This window comes from Grampus griseus (genome assembly GCF_964374135.1).
Source record: "Grampus griseus genome assembly, chromosome: X".
Taxonomy (NCBI): Eukaryota; Metazoa; Chordata; class Mammalia; order Artiodactyla; family Delphinidae; genus Grampus; species Grampus griseus.
This window is the reverse complement of record NC_138999.1, coordinates 118,551,878-118,575,088: the sequence shown is the minus strand read 5'-3', so window position 1 is coordinate 118,575,088 and position 23,211 is coordinate 118,551,878. Positions and strand designations below refer to the sequence as shown.

Genomic DNA, 23,211 nt, shown 5'->3' with positions numbered 1-23,211 from the left:
ATGAATTAAATGTTCAACTCAAGAAAGCAGAAAAAAGAAAAACAAAGTAAATTAGAAAGAAGGAAATTGTAAAGAGCAGAAATAAATTAATGAGTTTGGTAGAAAACAAATCAGAGAGAGGATCCACAAAATTTAAATATTGGTTCTTTGGGGAAAAAAGGAATGAGTACAGTGAGAAAATAACAACAATAGTCAAAGAAAAGACAAATAATTTTAGGAACAAAAAAGGGAATATGACAGTCCTGCTGGTAAATTAGAGATTTCAGTGATCGTAAGAGAAAACTACAATCAACTTTATGCCCGTAAACTTGAAAGCTTAAAAGAAATGAATATTTTCCTAGAAAGTCTATCAAAAGTGACTCAAGAAGAAAACAGATACCTCCATAAACCAATAAACATTAGTGGAAGTGAGTTAATATTCAAAAATGTTCTACCTTAAAAAACACTAGGCTCAGGCAGTTTTACAGAAGAAATTTACCAAATCTTCCAGGATCAGATAGTCCCTCTTTTACAAACTGTTGCAGAGAATAGAAAAATAGGGGACAAATATCTACGAGATTTTGGAAGAACTGAGCAGAGTATCTTGCTCTACCTGATATCAAAACTTCCTATAAAGGTACATGGGAATTCCCTGGCAGTCTAGTGTTTAGGACTCGATGCTTTCATTGCTGAGGCCTGGGTTCAGTCCCTGGTCAGGGAACTAAGATCCCACAAGCCGCTCAGTGCAGGCAAAACAAACAAACAAAACAAAACAAAACTTCCTATGAAGCTACAGTAATTAAGACACTGTGCTTGGTGCAGGGAGGGGCAAAAACACTGGAACAGAATAGAGAGCCCAGAAATATACTCAGATGAGCGCGGACCCTGGATATATGTCAGGTGTGGGATATCAAATCAGCAGGGAGATGGAAGCATCATTCGGTATATGCTTCTGGTAGAATTGGGGATAATTTGAGGGAAAATAAAATTAAACCTTTATTACATATAATGTAAAACCAAACCCAGGAGAAAATCTTCATGATCACAGGACAGGAAAAGTTTTCTTTAACAAAACGAGACAAAACAAAACAGAAAAGCACAAATCATAAAGGAAACAACTGATAAATTTGATTCTGTAATTTAAAAAATCTGCACAGAGACACCATTTAGTATCTTGAAAACATAATGTTGAGTGAAAAAACCAAGTTGCCTCATGATACGGTATGACCTCATTTGTTAAATGTTGAAAAATACATACACTAATATTGTACATTGTTTATGGATGTATATGTATGGTGTAAAATTATTAAAAATATGCATGGGAACTTTAATACTGTATTCCTAACTAACAAGAAGAAGAGAAAAATGGGGAATGGATTGGAAAGAGTACAATGGGGTTCTCAACTCTATCTGAAATGGGTATTTTTTCTTAAAAATAAATGAGGTCTGAAACAAAAATGGGCTAAAATTAAGATTTGATAACACAGAATGTGGGTAAATGGATATTTGTTAATATCATGTATTCACATCTATATGCTTAAAATACCAATACCCCATATCCAAGCAGGGTGCTATAGTAGAGAAGCATCAGCCTAGATCATGGTTGAAGTGCAGGACCTACTGCTTGTTAGCTGTGTGACCCCTGCCAGATTACTTAATTTCTTAGAACATCAGTTTCTTCATTTGTAAATTGGAGATAGTTGTAGTACTTAAAGCATCGCTGTGGGAATTACATGAACCAATGCACATAAAGTGTTTTGCCCCATGCCTGATACATAAATACTCAGCACTCTGGCCTTTGTGATCGTTTTCAACAAATTTGCCAAATTTTAATTTTTGGTGTTTTTTTTTTGTTTTAGTGAGGTGTAATTGACATATAACATTATATTAGTTATAGTTGTACAACATAATGATTTGATATGTGTATATATCAGAAGTGATCATCACATTCAATCTAGTTAACATGTCACCATACATAGTTACAAAAATTTCTTGTGATGAGAAATTTTAAGATCTACTCTCTTAGCAGCTTCCAAATATGCAATACAGTATTATTAACTATAGTCACCATGCTGTATATTACATCCCCATGACTTATTTTATAAATAGAAATTTGTATCTTTTGACCCTCATTCAGCCATTTCACCCACACCCCACCTCTGGCAACCACCATCCTGTTCCCTATATCTATGAGTTCTCTCTTTTTTTTTTTTTAAGATTCCATATATAAGTGAGATCATACGGTATTTGTCTTTCTCTGTCTGACTTATTTCACTTAGCAGAATACCCTCAAGGTCTATGTATGTTGTCACAAATGGCAAGGTTTCATTTGTTTTTCTTTTCTTTTGGCTGCGCTGTGTGGCTTGTGAGATTTCAGTTCCCTGACCAAGGATTGAACCCAGGGCCCTCGGCAGTGAGAGCTCGGAGTCCTAATCACTGGACCACCAGGGAATTCCGAAGATTTCATTTCTTTAACGGCTGAATAATATTCCATTATATATTCCAATATTTTATACCTATATCAATACACACAGAGACACACACACATACACGCACACCATGTTTGTCTTTATCCATTCATCCATTGATGAACATTTAGGTTGTTTCCATGTCTTGGCTATTGTAAACAATGCTGCAGTGAACATGGGGGTGCATATATCTTTTCAATTCAGTGTTTTTGGTTTTGGCTTTTTTTGGATAAATACCCAGGAGTAGAATTGCTGGGTCATATGGTAGTTCTATTGTTAGTGTTTTGAGGAACCTCCATTCTTTTTTCCATAGTGGCTGCACCAGTTTACATTCCCATGAACAGTGCACTGGGGTTCCCTTTTCTCCACATCCTCATCAACCCTTGTTTATTTCTTGTTCTTTTGATAGTAGCCATTCTGACAGGTGTGAGGTGGTATCTTGTTGTGGTTTTAATTTGCATTTCCCTGATAATTAGTGATGTTGAGCATCTTTGCATTTGTCTGTTGGCCATTTGTATGTAGTTTTTGGGGAAATGTCTGTTAAGGTCCTCCGCCCATTTTTTAATTGGATTGTTTGTTTTGATGTTGAGTTGTATGAGTTCTTTGTATATTTTGGATATTAACCCCTTATCAGCTTTATGATTTGCAAATATTTTCTTCCATTCAGTAGGTTGCCTTTTCATTTTGTTGATGGTTCCCTTTGCTGAGCAGAAGGTTTTAGTTTCATGTGGTCTCATTTATTTATTTTTACTTTGATTGCCTTGGCTTTTGGTGTCAAAGAAAAAAAACATCATTGCTATGACCTGTGTTAAGAAGCTTACTGCTTATGTTTTCTTCTAGGAGTTTTATGTTTTCAGGTCTCACATTCAGGTCTTTAATCTATTTTCAGTTAATTTTTGTGTATGGTGTAAGATAGTGGTCCAATATCATTCTTTTACATGTGTTTGTGCAGTTTTCCCAGCACCTTTTATTGAAGAGACTGTCCCTTCCCCATTGTATCTTCTTGCCTCCTTTGTCACAGATTAATCGACCATATAAGCATGGGTTTGTTTTTAGGCTCTCTGTTTTGTTCCATTGATCTTTGTGCTGTTTTTATGCCAATACTATACTGTTTTGATTACTATAGCTTTGTAAAATAGTTTGAAATCAGGTAGCTTGATGCCTCCAGCTTTGTTCTTCTTTCTTAAGATTGCTTTGGCTATTCAGGGTCTTTTATGGTTTCATAGAAACTTTGGGATTGTTTGTTCTATTTCTGTGAAAAATACCATTGGAATTTTGACAGGGATTACATTGCATCTGTAGTATGGGTTGTATGGACATTTTTAAAAATTAATTTTTATTGGAGTATAGTTGCTTTACAATGTTGTGTTAGTTTCTGCTGTACAGCAAAGTGAATCAGGTGTATGTATACATATATCCCCTCTTTTTTGGATTTCCTTCCCATTTAGGTCACCACAGAGCATCGAGTAGAGCTCCCTGTGCTATATACAGGAGGTTCTCATTAGTTATCTACTTTATACATAGTATCAATAGTGTATATATGTCAATCCCAATCTCCCAATTTCTCCCACCGCTCCCCCTTTCCTCTTGGTATCCATACATTTGTTCTCTATGTCTGTTGGGTTGTATGGACATTTTGACAGTATTAATTCTATCAATCCATGAGCATGGAATATCTTTACATTTATATGTGTCTTCTTCAATTTCTTTCATTACTGTCTTATATTTTTCAGTGTACAGGTCTTTTACCTCCTTGGTTAAATTTATTCCTAGGTATTTTATTCTTTTTGATGCAATTATAAATGGGATTGTTTTCTTAATTTCTCTTTCTGCTAATTTGTTATCAGTGTATAGATACACAACAGATTTTGTATATAGATTTTTGTATCCTGCAAGTTTACTGAATTTGCTTATCCTAACAGTTTTTTTTGTGGAGTCTTTAGGGTTTTCTAGATATAAAATCATGTTATCTACAAATAGTGATAGTTTGGGGCAGTCTTTTTTTTGTTAATTTTTCATTTTGAAATAATTTCACACTTACAGAAATAGTTACAAAGACTCCCATTTACCCTTCATCTAGATTTTACCATAATCATTCTATTATCTGGATCAAAAAAACCTTCTCGATGAATGGGAAACCAAACCATCATATATCCTCTGCTGTGGTAAAACTGGACTATTTGGGAGGCAGTAAATAACCGTGGTTAAGAATGTAGGCATTGGGTCTCATTGAACGTGGCGGCAGCTTTACAGATTGCTGTTTTCTCCTCCAGCGGACCTGGGCCTGCACTCCAGCAACCATGTCTAAGGGACCTGCCGTTGGCATTGATCTTGGCACCACCTATTCTCGTGTGGGTGTCTTCCAGCACAGAAAGGTGGAAATAATTGTCAATGATCAGGGGAACTGAACTACCCCAAGCTATGTCGCCTTTACTGATACCGAACGATTGATCGGTGATGCTGCAAAGAACCAAGTTGTAATGAATCCCACCAACACGGTTTTTGATGCCAAACACCTCATTGGATGAAGATTTGATGATGCTTTTGTCCAGTCTGATAAGAAGCATTGGCCCTTCATGGTGGTGAATGATGCAGGCAGGCCTGAGGTTCAAGTAGAATACAAGGGAGAGACAAAAAGTTTCTATCCAGAGGAGGTGTCATCCATGGTTTTGACAAAGATGAAGGAAATAGCAGAAGCCTACCTTGGGAAGACTGTTACCAATGCTGTTGTCACAGTACCCGTTTACTTTAATGATTCTCAGCGTCAGGCTACCAAATGTGCTGGAACTATTCTGGGCTCAATGTACTTAGAATCATCAACGAGCAACTGCTGCAGCTATTGCCTACTGCTTAGACAAAAAGGTTGGAGCAGAAAGAAATGTGCTGATCTTTGATTTAGGTGGTGGCACTTTTGATGTGTCAGTCCTCACTATTGAGGATGGAATCTCTGAGGTCAAATCTACAGCTGGAGATACCCACTTAGGTGGAGAAGACTTTGGCAACCGGATGGTCAACCATTTTATTGCAGAATTCAAGCGCAAGCACAAGAAGGACATCAGTGAGAACAAGAAGGCTGTCCGTCGCCTTCGTACTGCTTGTGAGCGTGCTAAGCGCACTCTCTCTTCCAGCATCCAGGCCACTATTGAGATTGATTCCCTCTATGAAGGAATCAACTTCTATACCTCAATTACCTGTGGCCGATTTGAAGAAGTGAATGCTGACCTGTTCCTTGGCACACTGGACCCTGTGGAGAAAGCCCTTCGGGCTGCCAAGCTAGACAAGTCTCAGATCCATGATATTGTCTTGGTGGGTGGTTCAACCTGCATCCCCAAGATTCAGAAACTTCTCCAGGACTTCTTCAATGGGAAAGAACTGAATAAGAGCATCAACCCTGATGAGGCTGTTGCTTATGGTGCAGCTGTCCAGGCAGCCATTCTATCTGGAGACAAATCTGAAAATGTTCAAGACTTGCTGCTGTTGGATGTCACTCCTCTTTCCCTGGGAATTCAAACTACTGGTGGAGTCATGACTGTCCTCATCAAGCGCAGCACCACCATTCTCACCAAGCAGACACAGACTGTCACAACCTGCTTGGACAACCAGCCCGGTGTACTCATTCAGGTTTATGAAGGTGAGCGTGCCATGACCAAGGATAACAACCTGCTTGGCACGTTTGAACTCACAGGCGTACCTCCTGCCTCCCGTGGTGTTCCTCAGATTGAACTCACTTTTGATATTGATGCCAATGGCATCCTCAATGTCTCTGCTGTGCATAAGAGCACAGGAAAAGAGAACAAGATTACCATCACTAATGATAAGGGCCGTTTGAGCAAGGAAGACATTGAACGCATGGTTCAGGAAGCAGAGAAGTACAAAGCTGAAGATGAGAAGCAGCGGGATAAGGTGTCTTTGAAGAATTCTCTTGAATCCTATGCTGTCAACATGAAAGCTACTGTTGAGGATGAGAAACTTCAAGGCAAAATTAATGATGAGGACAAACAGAAGATTCTTGATAAGTGTAATGAAATAATCAACCGGCTTGATAAGAACCAGACTGCAGAGAAGGAAGAATTTGAACATCAGCAGAAGGAGCTGGAAAAAGTCTGCAACCCCATCATTACCAAGCTGTACCAGAGCGCAAGAGGCACGCCAGGAGGAGTGCCCGGGGGCTTCCCTGGTGGTGGAGCTCCTCCATCTGCTGGTGCCTCCTCTGGGCCCACCATTGAAGAGGTTGATTAAGCCAGCCTAGCATAGGGTTAGCATTGTTCCACACAACATTGAAGGACCCAAATCTGTAGCAAATTCTATGGCAGTTTTAAAGTTGAGCTGCTGTAGTAAACTGGGCATTCTTGATACTTGAACATGGAATGTGTGCACAGGGAAAGGAAATAACACTGCACTTTACAAGCACTGTATTGTAAATGGAAAATGCAATGTCTTAAATAAAACTGTATTTAAAATTGGCAAAAAAATATAGGCATTATTTGTGACAATATGCATGGACCTTGAGGGTATTATGCTAAGTAAAATAAGTCAGAGAAAGACAAATACCATATGATTTCATTCATATATGGAATATAAAAACCAACAAACAAAAATAAATTAACAAACCAAGCCAAACTAAACCAAACACATTAGCCTAGGTACCCAACTAACACAATCAGCTATATAGAACTGTACCGTAATAGGTTTATAATACTTTTCACACAAATAATACATAAAAAACAAACACAAAAAATAAAACATTTTTAATCTTACAGTACAGTACAACAGCTGGCATACAGGGGGTAGCATAGCGTGAACAGGCAAGAAATAAAGATACCGTATTACTGTACTCTATACAATACTGTACAGTAAAGTACACAAAAGCACAACCACTTGTAGAGGATGCGCACACGTGACAGTGTACGCCAGACACGTGAACTAACTTAAGTGATTGGACATGTGACCGTGTGTTCACATCTTTGAAAGTTCGCAACTTGAAGGTTCGTATGGAGGGGACTTACTGTAGTGGTAACGAGAGGGGAAGGGGTAGTGAGGAGTGGGCCAAATGAGTTAAAGGCATCAATTGTATGGTGATGGATGGAAACTAAATTTGTGGTGGTGAGCACACTGTAGTGTACACAGGAGTAGAAATACAATGTTGTACACATGAAACTTATATAATGTTATAAACCAATGTTACCTTAATTTTTTAAAAAAGAGAGTGCAGGCATTGTATTTCAGCAGTCCTTAATGGGATCTCTGCTTTCCCACTGACCAGCCTGTGACTTTGGGTAAGTCGCCCAACTTCTCTGAGCCCGTGAGAGAAAAAGTCAGCACGGGCCTCCCTGGTGGTGCAGTGGTTAAGAATCTGCCTGCCAATGCAGGAGACACAGGTTCGAGCCCTGGTCCGGGAAGATCCCACGTGCCTCGGAGCAACTAAGCCCGTGCGCCACAACTACTGAGCCTGCGCTCTAGAGCCCACGAGCCACAACTACTGAGACCACGTGCCACAACTACTGAAGCCCGTGTGCCTAGAGCGCATACTCTGCAACAAGAGAAGCCTCTGCCATGAGAAGCCCACGCACTGCAACGAAGAGTAGCCCCCACTTGCCGCAACTAGAGAAAAACCGCGTGCAGCAACGAAGACCCAGTGCAGCCAAAAATAAATAAATAAATAAACAAACAAATACATTTATTTTTTAAAAAAAGTCAGCACGGTGTGGCGACACTGGCCACTGATCCATCCTGAGAAGCAGTATGCAGCCGCAAGATTTCTGAGCTGGGATTATCTCTGTAGCAGTTGCTGAGATGCTTAGAGACGCCTACTCTCCCTAAGGGGCAGAGAGATCTGGAGTATGGCATTTTTCTCTGTTAACCAGAGTCACATGAATGATACCCAGCTTCAGATGCCTGAGGCCAAACTTCAAATTTCCTAGATGTCTTCTTTCAGAATGCATGCGCACGCATGCGTGATGTGCCATGCATGTCCTTTTGATTTGTTTGTTTGATTTTTTCCGACTCATCAAACCCAGCTTCCTTTGCCACTTTATTCTCTGTCTTGTTCTCTGCTGAGGCTTTTAGACATAGATGTCCTTTCCCTCCTGGGGAGGAAGAGGCCCAGTGGCATTCCCCTTGACAAGGTTCTGACTGGAGTAGCAGTAAGCAGCCCTGGCGGAAGAGATCATCCACCCAGGGTGACCTTAAGGGAGAAATAAGAAAGTTTGGTGAATCCCAAAAGTGGATCTGAGGAACTTTGCCAATCTTTGAAAATGTTTCTTTTTTTCCTTTCTTTCTTTCTTTCTTTTTTTGGCCATGCAGCTTGTGGGATCCTAGTTCCCTGAACAGGGATCAAACCTGTGCCCTTGCAGTGGAAGCACGGAGTCCTAACCACTGGACCGCCGGGGAATTCCCGACAATGTTTCTTATATCTGTATCTAAATGAGAAAAAAATAGACAAGGGAGTGAGTTTTTCATAAAGCCAAAAAGATTCAACATAATGACCAGTTCTCTATTTTTTTTTTTTTTTTTTGTGGTACGCGGGCCTCTCACTGTTGTGGCCTCTCCCGTCGCGGAGCACAGGCTCCGGACGCGCAGGCTCAGCGGCCATGGCTCACGGGCCCAGCCGCTCTGCAGCATGTGGGATCTTCCCGGACCGGGGCATGAACCCGTGTCCCTTGCATCGGCAGGCGGACTCTCAACCACTGTGCCACCAGGGAAGCCCCTGTCTTTTCTTTTTTGAAATTATTGTGGTAGCTTTTTACAATGCCTTCACTTGGCAGTCAAACTTTGTAAATCCTACGTATGTCTCCAAAATGTTCATGGGAAGTGTTATTGGTCCATGAAATTCAAAAATCTGGGAACCATTGATTTGGACTACCAAAGATGACAAGATTCTTTGATATTAAGCTCACTATCCCAATTTTACAGATAAGCCAACTGAGGGACTTAAACTCATAGCAAGTTGGTAGCAAAACCAGGATTAGAATCCCATCACCTAATATCCAGCGTACGGACCCTTCCTCTCCCCTGCCCTGATGCTCCAAATGGAAAGAGGCATTGAAGAAAACCTCTGTCGACCTTACTACGTAACAAGTTTTTACCATGCACTGTTTATTTCCTGTTTCATTTTAAATTCAGGAACTGAAAGAACAGCCAAAATCCCAATGGGAAACGATGACGGCTAAGTTCCCTGCCTCATAATCGTTAACCCTGTTGCAGTGGAGGCAGGCAATAAAGTGCTTACTTAAAGTTTTTGCTGACTTGTTCACTGTTGAATCAGAAGAAGTGCCTACTCAGAGCATTAATTTCTGATTAGCTGTTAATCCAGCCAGGTTAGAAAGTAAGATGGAGAACAATGAGCCTTCCCGTATCCTTTTCAGATCGTTAACTAGCAGTGGCTTGCAGAAGTGGGTCAGTGCTGTTACAGAGGGGGAAACTGGAGGTTTCTCCTCTCCCTAAAGCAAGAGACAATCAGTTTCTGGCCTGGGGAAGCTGGTGGGGGTGGAACTAGTTCAAAATTAGGGCACTTGGGTAGCTCATACCTAGAATTCTAACAGCAATGCCAGGATTAGAGGGACCCTAGAAAGAGTCACGGAGAGGCACTGCCCTGGGAAAATGTCTCTCTCCGTCTAGGTTAAAGGAGACCTGGCTTTAACTAGAAAGGCCTCCACACATCATGTTTTATCCTAGTGTATTCATTTCTTATAGTTGCTGTAAAAAATCACCACAAACTTAGTGGTTTAAAACAACCCAAACTTACTACCTTACAATTCCGGATGTCGAAAGTAAAATGAGTCTCACTAGACTAAAATCCAGGTGTCAGCAGGGCTTCTGGAGGCTCTAGGGGAGAACCCATTCTTGCCTATTCAGCTTCTAGAGGCTGCCCGCATTCCTTGTCCCATGGCGGCAACACTTAAACTTCTGCTTCCATTGTCACATTGCCTTCTCTCCTTCTCAGTCTGACCCTCCTGCTTCCTTTTTTTGAGGATCCTGTGATTACATTGGTCCTTTCAGGATAATCCAGGATTATTTGCTCATCTCAAGATACTTAATTTAAAACACATCTACCAATCCCTTTGGCCATACGAGATAACATTCACAGCTTCCAGGGATTGAGATGTGGACATCATGGGGGGAGCATGATTTAGCTTACCACAACTAATAAAATCATGTTTTCAAGTGAAGTCGTGTGAGGAACCCCAGTACATAAATTACATCAAAGCACAGCAGCAACTATAGTTAAAGTCTTACTCATTTAGCCTCTACTAGTTCCTAACCGTGATGGTCCCAGAAGCACCCAGGGGGAACCTTGCGGCTCTAGGACCAGTTTGAATACAACCGATCTATACCTGAAGGGAGGACACCATTTGGCAACACTTCAGCCACCATTCTCGTTGTTCATTATATTCTTCAGTGAAACCAGGTGCCTCTTAATGCTTGTCACCGAGCTCTGTGGGACAAGAGACCTTGCTCATTTAGCGCAGCATCACCAGAATCTGAGGCGCCCAATGTTTGTTGAGTGAATAATCAGTTAATGGTGAATGAAAAATGCTTAGGCAGCGTCCGTTTCCTGTTTCCCTGCTCACAGCTATTCATGAGGCAGACTTGTGCATCAGCATTATTGGAAAAAGATCAAAATGGAACGGTGCCACCTTGCTGTCCCTCGCTATATCCTGTCCCAAACCACTTGTGCACGTGTATACACACTGAATTTAAGTGCTTGTCATAAGTCTTAATAGAATGTATTGTTTCAAATCTTGATCATGGACATCTTAGTTGCACATCATGGAAGTAAACAGTGGTAGTCTAATATCTTTCTCTTCCTGTCTCCCAAAACCATTAGAAATGGAAAAAAGAATCTTAGAGATGAAGGTGCTTTGATGCCTTAAAGGCTGTCTAGGACAGGCAGCTTTACAGATGAAGAAACTAAGGCCTAAAGAAGACAAGGGATTTATCCAATATCACTTTATTTATAAGCACATTTTATAAGATCTAAACTAGAGCCCGGGCCTTCTGCTCCTGGATGCAGCGTTCCTTCCATTGTTCCACAGTTGTGCAAAGTTCAACAGTTCTGTCTAGAAGAAGTTAGCTATAGAGATGATAAAACCTGAACTTCCAAGGATGGTACAATTATCTCTTATCTCTGTAAAACTAAGTTTGGCAAACTGGTGGATCCCAAGACAAATCTAACCCACAGACCTGCTTAATTTGTCCCATCGTTTTTTTTTTAATTGAATTGGTATGTCTTTAAATAGAGTAGGCACACTCCAGCTCCCCCATGTCCCCAGCACTCCTGTTGTCTTACATTTAGCCCATTCACTCATTTATGTTATATATGAGACCCTTGCATACATCTGAGTTTCTTTTTCAATCTGCAAATTTGGATTTACAAATTTATTTATTGATTGATTGATTGATGTTTGAGTTTTTAACCCTTGATATAAACAATCAAAATGTACAAGAACTGTTAATGTCTGGGGTCAGAACTTCTAAGTGTCTTTAACACCATAAGTCATATAAAATTTGACAGACCATGTGTCCTGAAGACCGATGGTTTAGAAAATAATCATCATAGTTAACCCGTATTTCAGTCAGTGCATGAGAAGGGAGAGGTGATAAAGCAGACTGTGTCTCCTTCGCTTCCTCCAAGCCAATCATCCCTAACTTCTCACCTGACTCTCTGTCCACCTATCCCTTTGGAATCTTTAGGTCTGACTCTCACTGAGATTAGCCTTAGCTGACATGTGACTGTGACTTTGGCAGTCGAACCTTATAGCATGTGAAAGAGATGATTGTAAAGCCAGTTATCACATGAACTCTTGAGCATGAGATAAATGTTCGTAGTGGGGGCAGAGCAGAGCTCCAGTGCCCGTGAGGAGCTAGAATGGTAATTAGAAGCTGTCGTTGGGCACATGCAGTGAGATTTGGCTTGGAGGCTGTATTTGGGTGGGCATAGAGAGCCGAAGTCTCCAGATATACCAGAGAGCAGGGTCCAGATAGCAAGACTGAGACTAACCCTACCCGTGTTGGACACTGGGCTTCTGGTGTCTTACTTTGCATAGATTTTATAGGCTTTTCTTACGTAAAGCTGGGCAGAGCTCGGGCAAATAGGAGATGACAGTTATCACCCTTCTGGGTGCATCATTGGCACCCAGTCAAAGCATGTTGATTGAAACGACTTATTGGAGGTAATGCCAGTCTACCCAGTAGAAATAGAATTGCTTCCAAGTTGTGGACTTGCACACCTAAAAACATGGAAACAACCTCGAAACTTTAAGCACAGTGCACCACATAGAATATTTTTGGAAACTCTCCGGTTTTATTTGGAAAATTATATCTGATGTTTGGTCAGGTTTAAAGTTTCCTGGGCTTTGAAGTGATGCTGAATCCTAAACAGTGAACCTTCAAAAGCTTTGACTCTGCCACAGGGCATTGATGTGATCTATAAACAAGAAGAGAACAGTATTTGAAAAAGAAAAAAAATGTCAAGTTTTGACATTATAATAGGTAGGATTCTTTCTCTATTTCAGCAACAGTCCTATCCTTTAGGAACACAACTCTGAGCAAAGATATCTTAGGAAAAGGCATGAGCAGGAAAGCAGGGCAAAGCATCTTCCTGGCTCTGCCACTGACGTCCTCTGGCTGGGGGGCTATCCTGATCACCTGCTCCATGAAGATAGCATGCTACACGAGTGATGGTGAGAAAAAGGCAGTTCACACCAGAAATGTTTCCTGGGAGACTCAGACATGTAAGCTCCATGAAGACAAGAACTCTGTTTATGACACTCACTATTCTATCCCTGTGACTTAGACCGTCCCCCTGGCACACGGTTGGTGCTTATGGCGGGGCGGGGGATGGTCCCGATTTCCATTTCATCATCTAGATTCTGAACAAGTTGAGAAATATACAAAACAGTAAATGTGGACTCTAAAATATCACTTCAATGCTGATGGAGGCCAGGCTAGGAAACCTAGCTTAATGAGCAAGTGAAATGTGTCTGTTAAATGAATTGTAAAAATTAGGCAGACTTACCCAACTTCAATATAAGCAGCACAGAACCAGGGCAGGCTGCCCACCCAGAGGAGCAGAGGAGAAACCCACTCCCTGGAGTACAGTTGCTCCCAAGAGAAAGGGGGACTGCCTTGAGTTGAGCTTGTCCAGTGATCTACCCAAATTTACCCATCAAATTAGTGTTCATCACTTGTGGTGCTCAAGAAATACTTTATGAAGGCATACATGAATGGTCCCTGGGGAAGGTGGAACGTGAACTTGAACTGCAAAAGGTCAGAAACACCACCTGAGATAATTAGTGTAGCCTAAAGACTGATCTTTGTGTTTGCCTGAAGAGACCTGGGGTAGCCAGAATGGGGTCTCGCTGCAAAGAGCGCTTTGGAGCCCTCAGTAAGCTTCTGTAGTACCAGGCTTCAGATCCTCTCACAGCAAATAAGGGGAGATAAAGGCTACCTGCACTTCTGGAGAGGGTGTCATAGGAAAACATCTTCCACCCTGAGATAAGGCGAATTCAACTGGGGGTCAGGGCAAAGGGTTACTGATACAGCTTGAGTGAGAGGAGTCAGCTAATATTTTCTCCCATCCTAAACTGGATGAAGAAGAAGAGATTCATTAAAGCCAAAGCAAGTTTCATGCTTTGTTTTGCTTTGTTTTGCTCTGTAGGACACCTGCTAATGTTACTCTCTATTTAGCCACGTTTCTCATTGAACTAATCCAAGGCAACGAAAAGAAGCGCCAAGGGTCCTCTCGCTCTCGGAAGGAGATCCTCAGAGAGGGGCTACCTTGTTCCTGAAGGCGTCTATGATTGGGGGCCACAGGCTTGAAAGGAAACATATTTGACTCTTCTCCCCTTTTCTAAAGTACTGAGTTCAGTCACTGCAAGTGATTGGGAAGGATTGTCATCATGGGTCCACACTTTTGAGGTAATAAGACCAGCAGGTTCTGCACTGGCACTGTTTTTCCTTTCAGGTGAGCTGTGTGCAAAGAAGTCACACTATCACCCTGTGCCCTGGTATATGACCCAAGGTGCTAGGCTTAACCGTGGCAATGCAGAGTTGACAATCTTACCATCCGTTAATGGTCATCACTCACATTTAATCGAATTCTGTTTTCACTCACAGACCCTGATGAGACCACCCTCGTTAACTTAACTCGAAATGAAATCTGAGAATCGAATCCTTCCTGGGTCTAGGATTTGCATCAAAAGCCTAATGACCTGTCTAGTTTTCTTTCTGTCACAATCCATCAGTATTCTTTTGACCCTGATTAAGCTTTAGATAGAATTAAAGGGACAGTGTTAGTTTTGATATTTATAAGTGGTCATTAATTCCACATTTATTAAGGGCCTACTTTGTGTCAGCCTCCATACTCTCTCAGCCCTTTACACTTACAGCAACCCTGCAAGGTTGATGGCATCCTCCCAGTTTCCCAGATGAAGAATCATCTCATTAAAGAGATGAAATCACTTGTCCAAGTTCCACAGAGAATAGATGGCGGAGGTGGGATTCACACCCAGGTCTGCTGAGCTCCACAGGCACTTTCTAATAATATGCTCATCTGCTTCCAGCTGCCTTTCTAGCTCAGCTGCAGATCAGGGGGAATCAGTGCTGGTTTATGCGATGTTTACTTTGTTTCTTCCCCCAGCCGAAATAGGAGGAGAAGCTGCCCCATCAGGGTAGGATGGGCCCCTGAATGGTAAAGGTTGCTCACTGATTTCTTCTTCGGGGGAGAACAGAACGGTCGACTTTTTATGTTATCTGCTTCTTTCTCTGGAAACTGCCAAGTGTGAAGAAGTGGAAGATCATTACACTACATTTTAAAGCTTCCTTCCGTAACTGCTGAGACTAACAAACAGCCTTGTTTGGCAGAGGTTCCAGACACAAACAGAGGCTTGTACCATGACAGAACTTTGGAGCTGTTTTAATCTAACCATCAACAAAGTTTTTCAATGGAGACTTCAAGCAGTTTCATCCAGGCCTCAGATCCACAGGGATATCCACAGGTCGGAGTTCAGGTCAAGTCCAGTGGCTCTGGGAGTCCTGACCGCCCACCTCGCCCATCCCCACCTTGGAGGTCAGAAGGCAGGAGAATGCAGGAGTGTTGTGATTCCTCAATATCTGAGTCGAAATGTCCCCAAAGATTGTTTTCTGAGGACACTCTTCCACAACATGTGCACTCAGAAAACAGGAGAGTGGGGCATCTGGGGAAAATGAGATTAGAATTACTCAGTGGATTCCAGGGTCCTGGCAGAGTGAGCCAGCACATTCCCCAGCGTGGCCTTCCATCCCAGCTGACCCGAGATAAATCATCTAATAGAGGGTGGCTCTCATATTACCCATTGGAGAGTTCCTGTAACTCTAGTACAAATTGATGTTTTTATTTTTGTAAGCAGAAACCTTGTACAAATGCGCTCTCATTAAAGAAGTCTTGTGGTGAATCCTTTGGTAAACAGGAAGAGATCTTTTGTAATGCAAATAAGCTAATCTATCCGCATTGTCTCTGAGTTTTGTGGTTAGGATTTTCTTAAAGAGGATATATTAGTAGTGCCCCAAATCACAATTATAGTGTTTATTTGTAAGCTACTCATTTTAGAACGCAGCCCACCTAGAAACTCATATCCCATTGTTTCTCTTTATTGTTAATGAGTCTTGCCAAATGCTGAGTTTTTTTTAAGCCACTTCACCTTGTCACATCAAGCTTTGGAAACTTGCCGGAGATTTTCAAAACTAACAAGGACAAAAATCAAGCGGATCATGAAATAAAAGAGAAGGCAGACATCAATGGATAATGACACTGAGACCTTTGGTTTTGCTTTCGTTTTTGTTTTCCCTTTGAAAAAGGAAGTAAGTGGTCTGTGCATTCCAAACCGTGGCAGAAAGACCTTTTTTCAGTTCTCAAACTGGAGTTAGGGCACTGAAATCTTTTAAAAAAGAAATCATTCGAAACCTGAAAATTTTGCCTTTTTTTTTTTAAACTTCTAACCTCTGATGGGTATTGGGGCCTCTTTGTTTCTCAGTTGGCTAACTTGCCAACTAATTTATTCTGTGGTTCCCTCAGGATAGCTGAGGCAGAAAGCAGAGGCTGGGGCAGCCAGCTGAGATAGAGGGTGAAGGCCTCTGCAAAGGAAAGGACCAATTCTGAAGTGAGATTGGAAGGACAATTAGCTTGGGCTATGGCATTGGTCACTCTAGCTGCGTAGAGATCTGTTTCATTGATCCCCAGCAATGGCAGAGTAAGAGGGACTTTATAAAAGAAGGAGATGTGTCTTCTCCTGAGCAGACGTTACAAGTGGGGTGGTGATCCCAGTAGCGTTGGCCTCTTTCTTAAAGGAGAGGGCTTTCCAGAAGTAACAAGGACACAGACCAGCAAACCTCAGGGGAAGCAGGGAGACCAGCCTGTGAGAAGCAAGACTTCTAGAAGTAGATCCTTATCTGAGTTCAAAGACAGTGGGGGGGGGGGTGGCCCAGAAAAGGGAATGGAGACCAAGTAGATTGTTGTGAGGGCATGGTGTCAAATTGTAATTGGTCTTTAAAGTTATTTGTGAATCGAGCTAAAGAGTTGTTGCGAGGAACTGGCTGAGAGGGTATATTCCGCAAGTTCCTGAGTAGGGCCTGGAGCCCAGAACAATGGGCACAATCCCTTGAAGAAGCCTCTAGACTCCTCACGTTTGGTCTTATCTTTGTTACCCGTAACAATATGGTATTTTTGAGATGCCAAACTGGGTAGGTAATACTCGGTTACATTCCTAATAAATTCAAAAACAAGTATAGAGTAAGAGGGAACCATTTTGTCCAGATGTTAAGTAGTCACTAGTGACATCTTTTTTTTAAAAAAATAAATTTATTTATTCCATTTATTTATTTTTGGCTGTGTTGGGTCTTCATTGCTGCACATGGGCTTTCTCTAGTTGCAGTGAGCAGGGGCTATTCTTCATTGCGGTGTGTGGGCTTCTCATTGCAGTGGCTTCTCTTGTTGTGGAGCTAGGTGCATGGGCTTCAGGAGTTGTGGCTCGCGGGCTCTAGAGCGCAGGCTCAGTAGTTGTGGTGCACGGACTTAGTTGCTCCGTGGCATGTGGGATCTTCCCGGACCAAGGCTCGAACCCATGTCCCCTGCATTGGCAGGCGGATTCTTAACCACTTTGCCACCAGGGAAGCCCACTAGTGACATCTTTGAAACTAAACTTGATGAGAATGCTCAAAGGAGATGTTAATAAATGAATTTGTATAATATGAAATAAATCCATCCTCACTTATGCTCTGCTTTCCTGTATAAGAAAATAACAACTAATTTGGAAACAAATTGTGATCCTGCATTTGGTTTACTTAATTATGAGTTTCTGTGGTTTGCAATAACTGCTAATTTCTCAATGACATCCACATCATCAAACTTTCTAAGATGGAACTGAAAATTTGTGTCTGCCACTACAGTAATCCAGTCTTATGCTTTCATTTTTGTGTATCCATGAAGGGGTGAGGGAAGTGATTGGGAGGTACCTAAAAAGGAGGGTATCTGGAGTACCAAAGAATAAGATGGGCTGCCTGGAGTCTAATCACATTTTGCTTTGGGTAATTTGCTTGTTCATTTATTTATATAATTCGATGATTATAATGGCATCAGAAACACATTTGATAGGCGAGGATTGGAAACTGCTATCATTGCTGAGCCCTTCAAAAGTAATTGTAGGAATAAATTGTAGCTAATGCCTAACTATTAGCCTTCAGTAAAAGGCAAACAACATGAAGCCAACATGAGGACCAAATTAGTGGTAAGTGGTAGTTAGAGAAATGATGCCTGGAACAGCTAGCAGTTGGGAGTTACCCAGAGACCTGAAGGACCAGATGGGCAGTACTCTGGGGGAGTCCTGCCAGCCACTGGAGTTCTCAACGTGTGGGTTGGGCCTGGGAAAGGGGCAAAGGGACATGTGAAGAATTTGAGGTTAGATTCTGCAACTTAACTACAGTCACGTTAAAAAATACCTGTCAGCTAAAGGGGGGAGCAGGGCTGATTCTTTATCGTCCCAAATTACCTCTAGGTTGCTAAATCTAATGGACATTTTCCCATGCTCATCTTACTGGACATCTGTCCCAGAGCTACTGTTGGTCACTCTGTGCTTGAAGCCCTCACTCTCCCACCTACCATCCCTCCTGGTTCCTCTCAGCCTCCTTGGTCTGTCCTCTTCCTGACGTTGGCCTGCTGGAGTCGATCACGGTTCTGTCTTCCGTCCTCCTCTGTGCTCACGTTCCATGCCCCCGCGGATGAACTCGTTCACTCCTTGGCTGCAGTTCCCGCCTCTATACTGAGCTGACGGAATTCAGATTTCTCTCTCCTGTCCTCTGAGCTCCTGATCTGTATATGCAACTGCCCACTGCCCTGCCTCCCAGGCATCTCAGTTCAACTCATCTCAAAAGGAGCTCCCCATCCTTCCAAACCACTCCGCAGCGGCTCTTCCTTGCGGGTTTCCCATCCGCGTGACCAGGTCCCAGCATCTACCCAGGGCACAAGCCTGAGAAGGAGTCACTCCTGACCACTCCTGCTCACTCACACTCCACGTCCAACTCATCAGCAAGGCTTTTCAGTTAGAACTCTGACAGGGACTTGCCTGGAGGTCCACGTTAGGGCTCCACGCTTCCACTGCAGGGGAATCAGGTTTGTTCCCTGGTCGGGGAACTAAGATCCGGCATGCCTTGCGGTGAGGACAAAAACAAACAAACAAACAAACAAAAACGCGAAAAAAAAAAGAACTCTGACGTCTCTCTCAGATCAACCCACTGTGCTTATTCCCTCTTCCCATTCTCCACCTCTGAGCTCCCATCACCTCTCACTGGACAGTAGCATCCGAACAGGTCTCTGCCCTCCGCTCTGGTCTGCCTTCCCGCAATCCATTCTCCCCACGGCATCCAGATCTTTCACAAACCTTAAGTCAGGTCATGTTGCTCACTGGCTTGAAATCCATCGACAGCTCCCCATTGGCCCTGAAAGCAAGTCTCCTTATTCTGGACCAAAGGCCTTGGGTGATGTGGGCCTACTGGCCTCATCACCTCATCCTGTACCATTCTTCCTTTTGCTGATACCCCCAGACTCACTAGCAGTCTCTCAACTCCTTCAACTTGTCACGGGCTTTCCTTTCTTGGGGCCTTCCTCAAAGTTTCCTCTGCCTCTAATGGCTTCTCCCACCCGCCACCCCCTCCTCCTACTGCCTCTGCCTAGAAAACTCTGCATCCTTTAGAGCTCAGACCAAATGTTACTGCCTCTGTGATCCTCCAAGCTGGGTCAAGCCTCCAGTATCTGCTCTCTTAGCAATCTGGTTCTTTTCTTTCCATCACCTACACACCAAGCAAGTAATTCAAACAAGAAGTATTCGTTGCAATGATGTGGTCCCCTTCACTGGATTGTAAGTACCTTATGGTCAGGGATGGTGTCTGCTTTTAAATCACCAGCATCTCTCTAACACTGAGCATATGACTTGGCACAAACTTGAACTCAGTCCATAGTGGTTAAATAAATATGTGAATAGCTCGAGTCACCTTTTACTGTTACTTCTTGCCCAACTGAGTATTGTTTGTGATCACTGAGGGCTGAGCCAGCATCCACCTTGCATGCCACTGTAGTCTCCGTGCCCCGCTCAGTGCCTGGCGAGGGAGCGAGCCTGGCTCAGGGGTGGGCACGGCCTCACTTCAGGGACTCCCGGAGCCTGTTGCCAAACGCCAGCCTGTGGCAGACATGGCTCAGTATTCTCAGCAGGAGAAGCCATAGCTGGTGAGGAAGATCCCCCCCAGAGGGGACTCCTGGAGCCCATCCTTCTGGGGCTCAGTTATCCCAAAGGGGCTTCCAGCGTGGGAGTACTGAAACAGGGCCTCCGTGTTCCAGAGCCCCACAGAATAGACCACTCACCGGGCCCAACTGTCACAGGGGCCAGTGTGAGTCAGCTTCGAGGATGCTTCTGGGCCGGCAGAGAAGGTGACTGTGACGGGGACAAAGTGCCAGAGAGTTCGTACTGAATGCTTCGCAGGTGCCAAGCCCTGTGCTGTGGGTTTTACATTCATTCTCTCATTCCATCCTTGAAAACCTCTGTGAAATAGGTGCTTTTTTATAGGTAAGGAAATTGAGGCATGAAGAGATGACATAATTTTGTCAGGGTCCTATAGCCAGTCAGGTGGCGGAGTCATCTTGAACTCCAGTGTAGGCACTTGCTCTCTGGACGTAAAATAGAACAGACTTGCACTCATGGGGCCTCGGTAGCCCCGCGTGAACAGTGAAGAGGTTGGACAAGATTGCCGTCAAGGGCCTTTCTTAGTGTTTCCATCTGGCAGCGACGGCTTGTTTTCCAGGGAGAAAGGACTGAGGCCCCTTTCCAAGCCCAGCTATCGCCTCCCGGGCCTCATTCTGTGCCGTCAGCCTGTCCCTGGCATCCCCGCCGCATGCCTTCCACGACCCTCGGAGCGGGGCTGCCCGTCGTCTGCTGCCACGGCCCCGCACTCGGAGCTCTGCCTCATCCCCACACGAGCGGACTGAGCTCCCGTCCCCCGTCTCCCAGTCGGGGTTGCAGGGAGGTCGTCCAGGTGCAGGGGAGCTGGCTCTCTGATGCTTGGATGCCCGACTTCACGTTTTACCGTCGCCGGATACGAATTGCTACCCTGCGTTGGGTGCGTCCTCCGTGCCGGGCTCTGTGCTGCATGCTGTCCTCACGTCACCGCATGGGATCCTTGCCGTTACCCTGTCAGGTAGCCGCAACCCTTTATACGCGAGCAAACCAAAGGTCAGGAAAATGACGTCGCAGAGCTCACATCTAGAAAGTGGCCACAGTGGAGTTCCAAGGCCAGTCGTCTTCTGCCTACGCTGCTTTCCTGTCACTTCCTCTCCATGTGGGCTTTGGCGAGGCACCTGGCCTCCCTGAGCTTCTATTTCCTCATGTGTGAAATGAAGCTGATCAGAGCGCCCACCTCGTAGGGTTGCTAAGAGGCTCAAAACACACAGTGTGCAGACCTAGCGCATAGTAAGTGCTGCATACGTTGTAGCAATTGTAGTTGTGGTTGTCACTGCTGTTGTTACTATATCCTTACCCCTCTAAGCTGTCCCCACTGAGCTCTTCCAGCCATCCCTGCTACCCCACAGCCAGGGGGCCAGGGTGTAAGAGCAGAGCCTCTTTGGGGCCGGGGAACATGGTGGCATTTCATCTCTCCGTAGCCACCTTCCCCTTCCCATCCCCTCTGCCCTGGGAGAGACGGCTTCTGAGTGACGGCTCTGCCCAGGTGACGAGAATAATGAGGTGATCCACGTAGTAAGGCGACTGAGCCGCTCATGCCTAATAAAAAAGAGAAATTCCTGAGGCTAGCCGGCCAGTGCCTTTAAATAAAACTGAAATCCACTGAAAGGAGAGATGTTCACAGTTGTTTAAATCATTGCCTCCTGCACCTGCAGAAGGGAATACGTGGCAGTCCCAGGTTGAAATCTAATATGCGGGCTCCTAATCTCTTAGAACTGATTACTTTAATGAATTTTAAAGGTAGAGCTTTAATTAAAACAGGTCTCTGTGGGCAGAAAGCATGCTATTTTGTGAGCTCAGTAAATATTGCCTTTTAAACTAATAAGTTCAGTTACCAAAAATACTACTGCATGTAAACAGTTGGGTTTTTTTCTTCCTGTGCTGTGGAAACATAACTAGATATTGAAGAGAGACTGGCTGCATTTCAAAGCCTGGCACTTGGCTTTCCAAATAATGGTGACTTAAATGTGCGGGCCGTCTTTCTCCTCTGGAGCACAGAGAACTTTCCAGGCGTGATCTCATCCTGTCTTCAGACATTCCCCTCTGAGGCTGGACTGAGGAAGACAGTGCTCGTCATTGCAGCATTGCCAGGCCTTTGCGACTCCCCCGCAAGACCTCCACTGCACGGCCACTCCACCCTCTACATTACTAAGAAGACAGAGGCCCGCCAGAGGGACGCCACAATTTCTTTTCCCTTTCTCCTCACCCAGCCGGTACCACTCTCCTTTTGTTCAGAAGAATAATAAATAATATGAGTACTCATGCCGACGTTTATGTGCCAGGCATTGGGCTAAGCATGGATGTATTATTTCATTTAACCCTCAGAACAACCCTGTGAGGTAGGTACTAACATTATCCGCAAAGGTTCCTCCACTGCACTCAGAATAACAGCCAAAAGCCTTCGCAGTGGTCTGCAAGTCTCCTGTGCAAGTTGCTCTTAGCTCTCTGATCTCATTTCCTCCTCTCTCGCCTTTGTCTGCTTGGCTATCTGAGAGTCGAGGACAGGCTAGAACAGTAGGCTGCACAATTTTTTTTAAAGACTATTTTCTTTGTATCTCTTCTTTTTAAAATCAATTAATTATTTTATTTATTTTTGGCTGTGTTGGGTCCTCGTTGCTGCGCACGGGCTTTCTCTAGTTGCGGTGAGCGGGGGCTACTCTTCGTTGCGGTGCGTGGGCTTCTCATTGCGGGGGCTTCTCTTGTTGTGGAGCACGGGCTCCAGGCGCGTGGGCTTCAGTAGTTGTGGCTCACGGGCTCAGTAGTTGTGGCTCGCGGGCTCTAGAGCACAGGCTCAGTAGTTGTGGCACGTGGGCTTCAGTAGTTGTGGCACATGGGTTCAGTAGTTGTGGCTCGCGGGCCCTAGAGCTCAGGCTCAGTAGTTGTGGTGCATGGGCTTAGGTGCTCCGTGGTGTGTGGGATCTTCCCGGACCAGGGCTCAAACCCGTGTCCCCTGCATTGGCAGGCAGATTCTTAACCACTGCGCCACCAGGGAAGCCCAGGCCCCA

At 43.9% G+C, this 23,211-nt stretch overlaps 1 pseudogene across 1 annotated transcript; it reads left to right on the top strand.

Annotated features, from left to right (window-relative positions):
- Positions 1-4,747: 4,747 nt before the first annotated feature.
- On the top strand, positions 4,748-6,905 carry LOC309839847 (heat shock cognate 71 kDa protein-like; annotated as a pseudogene). The gene has a single exon. The product of its transcript is annotated as a heat shock cognate 71 kDa protein-like (transcript).
- The last annotated feature ends 16,306 nt before the right edge of the window (positions 6,906-23,211 follow it).